The sequence below is a fragment of the Bos indicus genome, chromosome 19 (genome assembly GCF_029378745.1).
Source record: "Bos indicus isolate NIAB-ARS_2022 breed Sahiwal x Tharparkar chromosome 19, NIAB-ARS_B.indTharparkar_mat_pri_1.0, whole genome shotgun sequence".
NCBI classification, from domain to species: Eukaryota; Metazoa; Chordata; class Mammalia; order Artiodactyla; family Bovidae; genus Bos; species Bos indicus.
In genome coordinates this window covers 30,887,766-30,897,635 of record NC_091778.1, presented here as the reverse complement: position 1 = coordinate 30,897,635, position 9,870 = coordinate 30,887,766, and the positions used below count along the sequence as shown (strand labels likewise).

General features: G+C 41.8%; 1 pseudogene; it reads right to left on the bottom strand.

The window, feature by feature from the left end:
* Positions 1-1,385: 1,385 nt before the first annotated feature.
* On the bottom strand, positions 1,386-1,776 carry LOC109573520 (small ribosomal subunit protein uS8-like; annotated as a pseudogene).
* Between the last annotated feature and the right edge of the window lie 8,094 nt (positions 1,777-9,870).

The following is a 9,870-nucleotide window of genomic DNA, read 5'->3' as shown; positions in this document are numbered from 1 at the left end:
GGCTGGCCAGGGGCTACCACTGTGGAGTGGCTACCCAGTGGGGTGTGCCTGGCATCCACATGCCTCTCGCCTGCTTTACTATGAAGATAGAATGAATATTGTGACACATCAGAGCCCACCTCAACCTTTTTAGGGCATGTTCATGCTTCCCTTTAATGAGAATGGTAAAATCAGAGAAAAGAGGGAAGCTTGGGGACCTAGGAAATCAGAGGGACCCGTTTCTCAAATGAGGGGACTGACACCCGGTGAGGAGACAGGATGAGCCAAAGTCTCAGGTCGAGGCTGTCTGACTCGCCCCTCTTACCTGCCCCCCCACCCAGGAAGCTAAAATGTTTGACCGAAACTCCTTGTGTTCTTTGTCCTGCGCCCACACCTCCCCTCCCCATCCCCCGCAGGTGTTAGAGTCCAGACACAATGTTGGGACCTGCGGAGGAGGACAACCCTGCCCCCTGCTTTTCCCCAAGGCTTCTGGATTCCCTGGGGAAAGGGTCTCATCTCCTAAGGAAAGAGCTGGTCAGTTAGTGGTAGGGCCGCCCAGCCCTCCCAGATTTGGGAATCAGGTCCGTCAGGGTTGGAAGCAGCTGAAGAACTTGGTCTGATAGTATCTCCTACCCAGGGGCCTTCCTCAGCGTGACCTGGAGAGCCTTAGGAAGCCCACATGCCCAAGTCCAGCCCCCAGAGATTCTGACTTAATGGGGTCTGGGTTAAGAAACCTCGGCTAGATCAGCTACTTCAGGAGAAGTGTTTGAGCATCTCTGGGCCCCTGGCTGCAGCTTCAGTCACTGCTCTTTTGAGAGGCTCCTCATTCCCTCCAGAACCACCCCTCCCCTGTCACACACCCACACCAGCTGGCTCTGCATCCTCTTCTTGCTCTTTGCAGTCGCTGTTCGGGGAATATCTGTGTGCTCTCGGATCCGTCTCTTCACTTCAAAATTCCATCACCCTAGGTTCTTTCCCCTACCCCCTGGAACTCTGAATGGTTTCCTTTAGAATCTGGGGTGCACTAGATGGGGGAACCTCACAGATGGTACTCAAGCCTAGAGATTTGGTTGGTCTGGGGCAGGGGCAAGGCTGGGACCTTTTCTTGCTGGTTTTTACATTCTCCCCTCGCTTTTTTTTTTTTTTTTTTTTCCACCTCTGAGGCATTTTATTTGTATGTATTACATCCCTAGACTTCCCTGGTGGCTCAGACGATAAAGCGTCTCCCTACAATGCAGGAGACCGGAGTTCCATTCCCTGGGTCGGGAAGATCCTCTGGAGAAGGAAATGGCAACCCACTCTAGTACTCTTGCCTGCAAAATCCCATGGATGGAAGAACATGGTAGGCTATAGTCCATGGGGTCGCAAAGAGACACGACTGAGTGACTTCACTTTGACTTACATCCCTAGAAAAAGAATCCAAGGATTTTTCCCTCCTGTGCATTTTTGTCTTGCTTCTTCATGGTCCACGATGCCAGCTGAGGTTGTCAATACAATGAAACCAAACTGGCGGGATGGGAGCAGGTTATTCTGCCATTGTTGTAGATCTTTGAGTTGCACGTCAAATCTGGGGCTGATCACTCCACGCTTATTTAGCCTGCCTGTGAGGTTCACAACAATTTTCCCAGCCCTGTGATCATCAATGATTTCGAATTCGCCAATGTAACCATGCTTCATCATCACAGTTAGAAACCTGACAATGACTTTGGAGCACAGCCTAAAAGGACCTGGCGTTTGTCTCTCTTTTCAGCCTTGTTGATATTCGAGAGCATCAGCCAGGACATTCATGCACACCATCTGGCGGCATGGAAAGATGGCAGAAACAGCTGTCCTCACTTTTTATTTGAACATTTTCAAACTCACAGAATGCAGACTTACCCTTTCCTTAGAGTGAACCTATTGTTACTTTTAAAATTTAGTTTATATATCTGGTTGCATCTATCTTTCTTGCTATGCACAGGCTTTGTCTAATTGTGGCAAAGGGGGCGTCTGCTCTTCACTGCAGTGCATGGGTTTCTCCTTGTGGTGGCTTCCGTTGTGGAACACGGGTTCTAGGGCGTGTGGACTTTAGTGGCTAAGCATGGGCTTTAGTTGCTGTGTGGCGTGTGGAATTTTCCTGGACCAGGGATGGAACTCGTGTCCCCTGCATTGGCAGGCAGATTCTTACCCACTGGACCACCATTGGATTCTTGTCCCATATCAGACCACTGGACCAGTATTGTTACATCTTTGCTGTATTTGCTTTACCTGAGAGTATACATTTGTTTTTTTTTCCCCTTTGGCTAACCATTTGAAGTTCCTGTGTAAGATTCTATCTCCCTAAGATACTTCAGCACAAAATATCTAGAAATAAGATCACTTTTTCTGCATAGCCAAAATCACATTTTCACACCTAAGCAAAGTAGCAGTAATTGTTTAAGTACCATCTAGCTTCCAGTTTACATTCGGATGTTCTGTTTGTCTCCTCTTTAGGTTTGTTCTTTCTCCCTCCCCTCCCTTCTGTTCTCTTTTCCATTCTAGGATCTAACCAAGGCCCATGTGTTACATTTGGTTCCATCTCTGCTGTCTCTTTTCCCCTGAAACACATTAAAAATTTTTTTTATTCACTTTGAACTGTCTAGGCCAGTCCTTGCAGAATCCTACTTTCTGGGTTTGAGTGACTGCTCCTTCATGGTCTTACTCCCTTGTTTCTGTCTCTGCTTTCTGCAGCTGTGGACAGAGGCTTGAATAGACGCAGTGAGGCAGCTGGCAGGTCCATTCCCGGGGGTGCTGCGTAGTGCACCCTGCGTCTGCTCATCACAGGCTGGCCAACTGTCCAGTATTACTGGCGCTGCTTCCTCGCCTGGCGAAAGCAGTGACTGTCTTCTTCCCTAAAACTCTCTCCCCCAGTGGTTTTAGCATCAACGGTGATCCTTGCCTGGATCATTTATTTTATTAGCAGTGGCAAGGTGATAATGTCCCTCTTTTTCTTATTCTGTCTACACATATGACCAGCATCCTTCTTTAAGGAGGAAGAGCTTTTCTTCCTTGCTGCCGCATGCTGCCCAACCCTGTCTCACCTTAGGACTCACAGATTATTTCTTACTCAATGTGTTGGTATTTCAATAAGGTCATTCTTTCAGATGCTCTAAATGATTCAGATGAACGGGTCCAGTTCAAATTAACATGGGGGTTTTCTTACCTTCTTTTATTTTATACTCCTTTTTTTTTTTTTTTTCTATTAGGGTGAAAATCTTGGTTCTTGTAAGATGAATATATTTATTTAGTCATTTGCATTATCTAAAAACATACAACTGTTTCCAATTTTAACCCAGATTGCAACTGATAATTAACCTACTGGGAAAGGTTCCAAATTTATACTTCTTTCTATGCTTTGAATACATCTCATGAAGAATGTAGAGTACTTTTCAAAATTGACAGGAATTATTCTTTTCTAAGTGTGTTATTAATTGGATATGCATTGGGTTTATTTGTGCTTTTATAAATTTGATTTTAGGAATTGCCTTTTTCCTTTTTCTTAAAAATTATTTTTGAATAAGTCATTGGCATGGTTTAAAAGTCAAAACCATGTAAGAAAGTATATGGTTTGCATTCGCTCTCTGTGGAGTGTGGGGAACTATTTTCTTAGTTTCTGGTTTATCTTTCTTAGGTTTCTTTGTGCAAAACTGAGCAAATACACAGAGATATTCTTATATCTGCTTTCTTACACTAAAGTTAGAATTCTGTATACAATGTTCTGGACCTTTCTTTTTTCACAGACAATATATCCTAGAAATGACTCCATCTCAGCTTATAGAGTTCATTCTAATTTTTTTAACTCATTAAAAAATTATTTTTGGCTGCGCTGGGTCTTCACTGCTGTGTGTGGGCTTTCTCTAGTTGCGGTGCACTGTCTCCTTATTCCAGTGACTTCTCTTGTTGCAGCACATGGGCTCAGAAGTTTCTGCTCTCAGGCTTAGCTGCTCTGCAGAATGTGGAGTCTTCCCAAGCCAGACATTGAACCCGTGTCCCCTGCATTGGCCGGTGGATTCTTAACCCCTGGACCACCAGGCAAGTGCTTCTTTTTCATGGCTGCCTCTCCATAAAGCCACATGTTCTACCATGGGGATAGAGCATAATGTGTTCAATAAGCTTTCTGCTGATGGATATTGGGGCTACTTTTCACCTTTTGCTGTAATCGTGCCACAGTAGATAGCCCAGCACTTGCAGTGTTTTAGTATTTGTGGATGTACATCTTAGGAGCTGATTCCTAGAAGTGGTTTGATAAGTCAAAGGGAAACTGCATATTTAGGTGTTTTTTCTTTTTCCCTAAATTCCCCTCCACAGCAGTTGCTATGCAATTTTTTACCCACTAGAAAATTATGAGAGTGTGTGTTTTATCACAGCTTGCCAACAGAATGTTTTGCGCAGCATTTGGATTCGTTCCATTCTAATTAGTGAGAAATTGTGGTTTTAATATGCTTTTCTCTTGAAATAATGATGAGCATTTTTTCACACGTTTAAAGACCACCTGTATATGTTTTTGTGTGAATTTTCTACTTGTTTACTTGCCACTTATTTCCATATGAGGGTTTTTAAAAAAATCCTTTTCTTAGCTTTTAAAAATTATTTATATATTAAAGACATTGGCTCTTTGTGATGCAAATTGCAAATATTTTCTCCCAATTTGTCCTTTGTTACTTTTTCTTTTTTGCCATGGAGTTCTTGTTCCTTGCTATGATGTTGTCTTTTTTTTTTTTTTTTTAAACAGCTCTGAATTTTGAGTCAGAGTTGGCCTCTCCCACCCCAAAATTGGGAAGGAATTCACCCATGCTTTCTTTCGGTACTCATTTCATTTCTTTACACTTGGGTGTGATACACTCGTTGTTTAATATGTGGTATGTGTGTGGTATGAGGTATGGATCCAAATTTATCTTTTTCCAAATGGCCATCCAGTTGTCACTCTGCCACTTATTAAGGAATCTATCTTTGCTCTGATGACTTGAGATGCCCCCTTCATCCTGAATCAAATTTCCAAATGTATTTAGGCCTCTTCAGTAAGAGGCCTTTCTAGTATGTTCCTTTGGTCAGTCTGTCTCTTCAAGCATCAGTACAACCTTCTGCATTATGTAGACTTTATCATGTATGTTTTAATGTCTGATAAGATGTTCTGCCTTTTACTTTTCCATTTTCCGGGTTTTTGTTTTCTTTACTTTGTATGCATGAAATTTAGAATTAGCTATATAGCTCCAGAAAAAAAGTTGGTATTTTTTATTGAGATTGCATTAAATTCATATATTAATTTGGATATAACTGGAATCTTTATGATGTTGAATCATCCTATCCAATAGCAAGGAAAACCTACACATTTGTCTTTTTGTATTATTTTAAGGTTTTGCCCATATCTTCTTAAATTTGTTCTTTAGTATTTTATCTTATTTGCTGCTAAAGGAGTCCTTTCTTCCATAGGAGGTCATATCTTCCAATTGGTTATGCAAAATTTATTTTTTTTTGAACAGTTCCTTGTATGATTCTAAGGTACAGCCAAATTTGAGAAGCACAACTCTATTTATTATTTATTGAGGTATAGCTGATTTAGAATGTCGTTAGTTTCAGATGTACAGCAAAGTGATTCAGATATATATACACATATACACATATTTTTCAGATTCTTTTCCATTATAGGTTAGTACCAGATACTGAATACTGTGATACTGAATATTGTTCCCCATGCTATACAGTAGGTCCTTGTTGTTTATTTAGAGTGGTGTGTATCTATTAATCCTAAACTCCTAAATTATTCCTCTCCCACCCCTCTCCATTGATAACCATAGGTTTGTTTTCTACGTATATGAGTCTTTTTCTGTTTTGTAAATAAATTCATTGGTATCATTTTTTTTTAGATGCCACATGTAAGTGATATTATATGATATTTGTCTTTGTCTAACTTACTTCACTTACTAATCTCTAGGTCCATCCGTTTTGCTGCAAGTGTCACTGTTTCGTTCTTTTGTATGGCTACTAATCCATTGTGCACAATGTACTGCATCTTCCTTATCCATCTGTCTGTCAGTGGACACTTAGGTTGCTTCCATGTCTTGGCCACTGTAAATAGCACTGCTGTGAACACTGGGGAGCATATCTTTCTGAATTCCAGTTTTGTCCAGGTACATGTCTAGGAGCCGGACTGGTGGATCCTATGGTAGCTCTGTTTTCAGGTTTTTGAGGGCCCTCCATATTGCTCTCCACATTGGCTGCGCCAGTTTACTTTCCTACTAACAGTGTAGTAGGGTTCTCTTTTTGCCACCCCCTCTCCAACGTTTGTTATTTGTAGACTTTTTGATGATGGCCATTCTGACCAGTGTGAGGTGACGCCTCACTGGAATTCTGATTTGCATTTCTCTAGTAATGAGTGGTGTTGAACATCTTTTTATGTGCCTGTTGGCCATCTGCGTGTCTTCTTTGGAGAAATGTCTGTTTAGGTGTTCTGTCTGTTTTTTGACTAGGTAATTTGGGACTTTTTGATATTGAGCTATATGAGCTGTTTGTATATTTTATAAACTAAGCTCTTGTCACTTGTCTTGTTTGCAAGTGTTTTCTCTCATTCGGTAGGTTGTCTTTTTGTTTATGATTTCCTTTGCTGTGCAAAAGCTTATAAATCTGATTAAGTCCCATGTGTTTATTTTTGCTTTTATTTATTTTGCCTTGGGAAATTGATCTAAGAAAACACTGCTACAATTTATGTCAGAATGTTTTGCCTATGTTCTCTTCCAGGAGTTTTATGGTGTCATGTCTTATATTTAAGTCTTTAAGCCATTTTGAGTTTATTTTTGTGTATGGTGTGAGGCAATGTTCTACCTTCGTCAATTTATATGTGGCTGTCCAGCTTTCCCAGCATCACTTGCTAAAGATTCTGTCTTTTCTCCATTATGTATTCTTGCCTCCTTTGTTGAAGATTGCCCATAAGTGTGTGGGTTAACTTCTGAGCTCTCTATTCTGTTCCATTGATGTAAGTGTTTGGTTTTGCTAGTATCATGCTGTGTTGATTACTGTAGCTTTGAAGTATCATCTGAAGTCTGGGAGAGCTATGCCTCCTGATTTCTTCTTTTTTTCTCAGGATCGCCTTGGCAATTCTGGGTCTTTTGTGGTTCCATATAAACTTTAGGACTATTTGTTCTAGTTCTGTGAAAAATGTCATGGGTAATTTGAGAGGGATGGTATTAAATCCATAGATTGCTTTGGGTAGTATGGCCATTTTAACAGTATTAGTTCTTCCAATGCAAGAGCATGAAATATCTTTCCATTTCTTTGAGTCATCTTCCATTTCCTTTATCAATGTTTTATTCTCAGTGTAAATGTCTTTCACTTCCTTGGTCAGGTTTATTCCTAGGTGTCTTTTTATGTGATTTTAAAAGGGACTGTCTTCTCATTTTCTCTTTCTGGCATTTCATTACTGGTATAAAGAAATGCAGCAGATTTCTGACTGTTAATCTTGTATCTTGCTACCTTGCTGAATTCATTTATCAGTTCTAATAGTTTTGTGTGGAATCTTCAGAGTTTTCTATATAGAGTTATCATGTCATCTGCATATAATGCAAATATTGTATGCATTATAATACCTCTTCTCTTCCAACTTGGATCCATTTTATTTCCTATCTAATTGCTGTAGCTAGGACTTATAGTATGATATTAAATAGAAGTGGTCAGAATCCTTGTCCTGTTCCAGATTTTAGCAGGAATACTTTCAGCTTTTCATCATTGAGTATTATGTTGACTGTGGGTTTGTCATAAAAAGTTTTTATTGTATTGAGATATGTTCCCTCTATACCCACTTTGGTGAGGGTTTTTATCACGAATGGACATTGATTTTCATCCAATGCTTTTTTTGTAACTATTGAGATGATCGTGTGGGTTTTGTCTTTTCTTTTGTTCACATTTTTTTGTGTATGTTGAGCCATCCTTGTGACCCTAGGATAATCCTGGTGTATGATCACTTTTCTTATGTGTTGTGGAATTAGGTTTGTCAGTATTTTGTTGAGGATTTTTTCCATCTCTATTCATCAAACAGTGGCCTGTAATTTTCTTTTCTGGTGGTGTCTTTGTCTGGTTTTGTATCAGGGAGACAATAGCTTCATAGGATGTCTTTGGGAATATTCCCTCCTCTTCAGTCTTCTGGAAGAGTTTGAGAAGGATGGATGTACATTCTTCTTTGTATGTTTGGTGGAATTCCCCAGTGAAGCTGCCCACCAGCCCTAGACTTTTGTTTGCAGTGAGTTTTGTTGTTTTCACAGGGAGTTTTTAAAATTACAGATCCTGTTTCCCCTCCAGTGATGGGTCTGTTCAATTTCTTCTTGATTCAGCTTTGCAGGCTGTAAATTTCTAGAACTGTATCCATTTCTAGGTTGTCAAGTTTGTGGGGATATCTTCACTCACTGTATTCTCTTATGGCATCTTTGTATTTCTGCAGGATTGGCTATTTCTCCCCTTTCATTTCTTATTTTGTTTATTTGGGTCCTTTCTCTTGAAAAACACAACATAACTTTAAATGAAAAGTCAGTGTTATCCTTCAATTTAAGGGTTATGGCTTAAATTAATCAACTAACATGCCTCAGATTGACCACCTTTCTTCCAAGCTCTCTATCATCATGGAGCTGTTTGTTCTCCATTTCCTTCTGGAGGTGACCTCTGGGTGACCTTTGACCTTTACTTTCCACACTCCTGTGCACCAGGTGGACTAGTTTTCATGCCTCCTTCTCTATAGCATTGTTCAACCCACGTGTGCTACTCTTCGTTTCTGTCCCCAAATCCCCTGGCGAAGCCCTGGGTCATGCCTTCTCTTTATAACCTCCTTCCCCTTGGAATGCCTGTCTTCTGCTGTCCCTCTCAAAGCATTCTTCCCTGCTTCCATCATGTTGCTCCAGTCTGCCAACCACAAGGGCCCATCAATCTTCTGAATCACATGCAGACTCTTGACAGCGGCTGTGGCTGCCCCACCTCGGGTACGGGGCTCATCTCTTCTTTGCCAGGGACTGTCTCTCAAACCTTCTCTCACTCTCATCTTTAGTCTTCTCCTCTGGCTTTCAGCGTGTATGGAATCCTCTCTTTACCTGGTCCCCTTTTAGCAGCAGCTGTTGGTGGCTAAGTGGTAAAGAATCTGCCAATGCAAGAGACGCAGGTTTGACCCCTGAGTCGGGAAGACCCCCTGGAGGAGGAAGTGGCACTCCACTCCAGTGTTCTTGCCTGGAGAATCCCATGCACAGAGGAGCCGGATAGGCTCCAGTCCATGGGGTCACAAAGAGTTGGAGCACCCATGCGCATCCTTTCACCTACAGATAGAGGTTTGACATTTTCAAGAAGTTTGCTCTGATGGACTTCACAAACTTCTGTCTCATGTCATAATTCTAGAACCACCCATCCCCCGAACTCCTCTTGTGTAGTGAGTGAGGTGGTTTGTAGCACGTATCCAATCCAGCCGCACCGTTACCCTGGATGTTCAGCACCGTGCTTCATCTCCGTGTGTTTGACATCGTGCATAATGGAAAGGTAGGGAAAGCAGGTGTTTGCTGAATTGAATTAAAGGAGTATTATGGGCCCTCTCAGCTTTAATTTCCACCTGGGGCTCTGGACAGCGGTTCGGGACCCCTGCCCTTCACCTCAGGGGCGGGGAAGGGTCTTAGCTCAGAATAACCGACTTCGCTGCTTCCAGTGACACCTGACCCACCTCGAGCAGGATGTGGAGAAGGCACTTGACTCCAGAGGCATCTACTCCTGAGGCTGACTTCCTAGTCTGACCACGGCCACCCCAAGGAGCCCCGTGTCCACATGTGGAGCAGACATCACACAGGAGTGGAGGAAAACCAGTCAGAAGGAAGCCAACATCTGGGGAGGGGACTCAGCTGCCTGCTCTCCAGT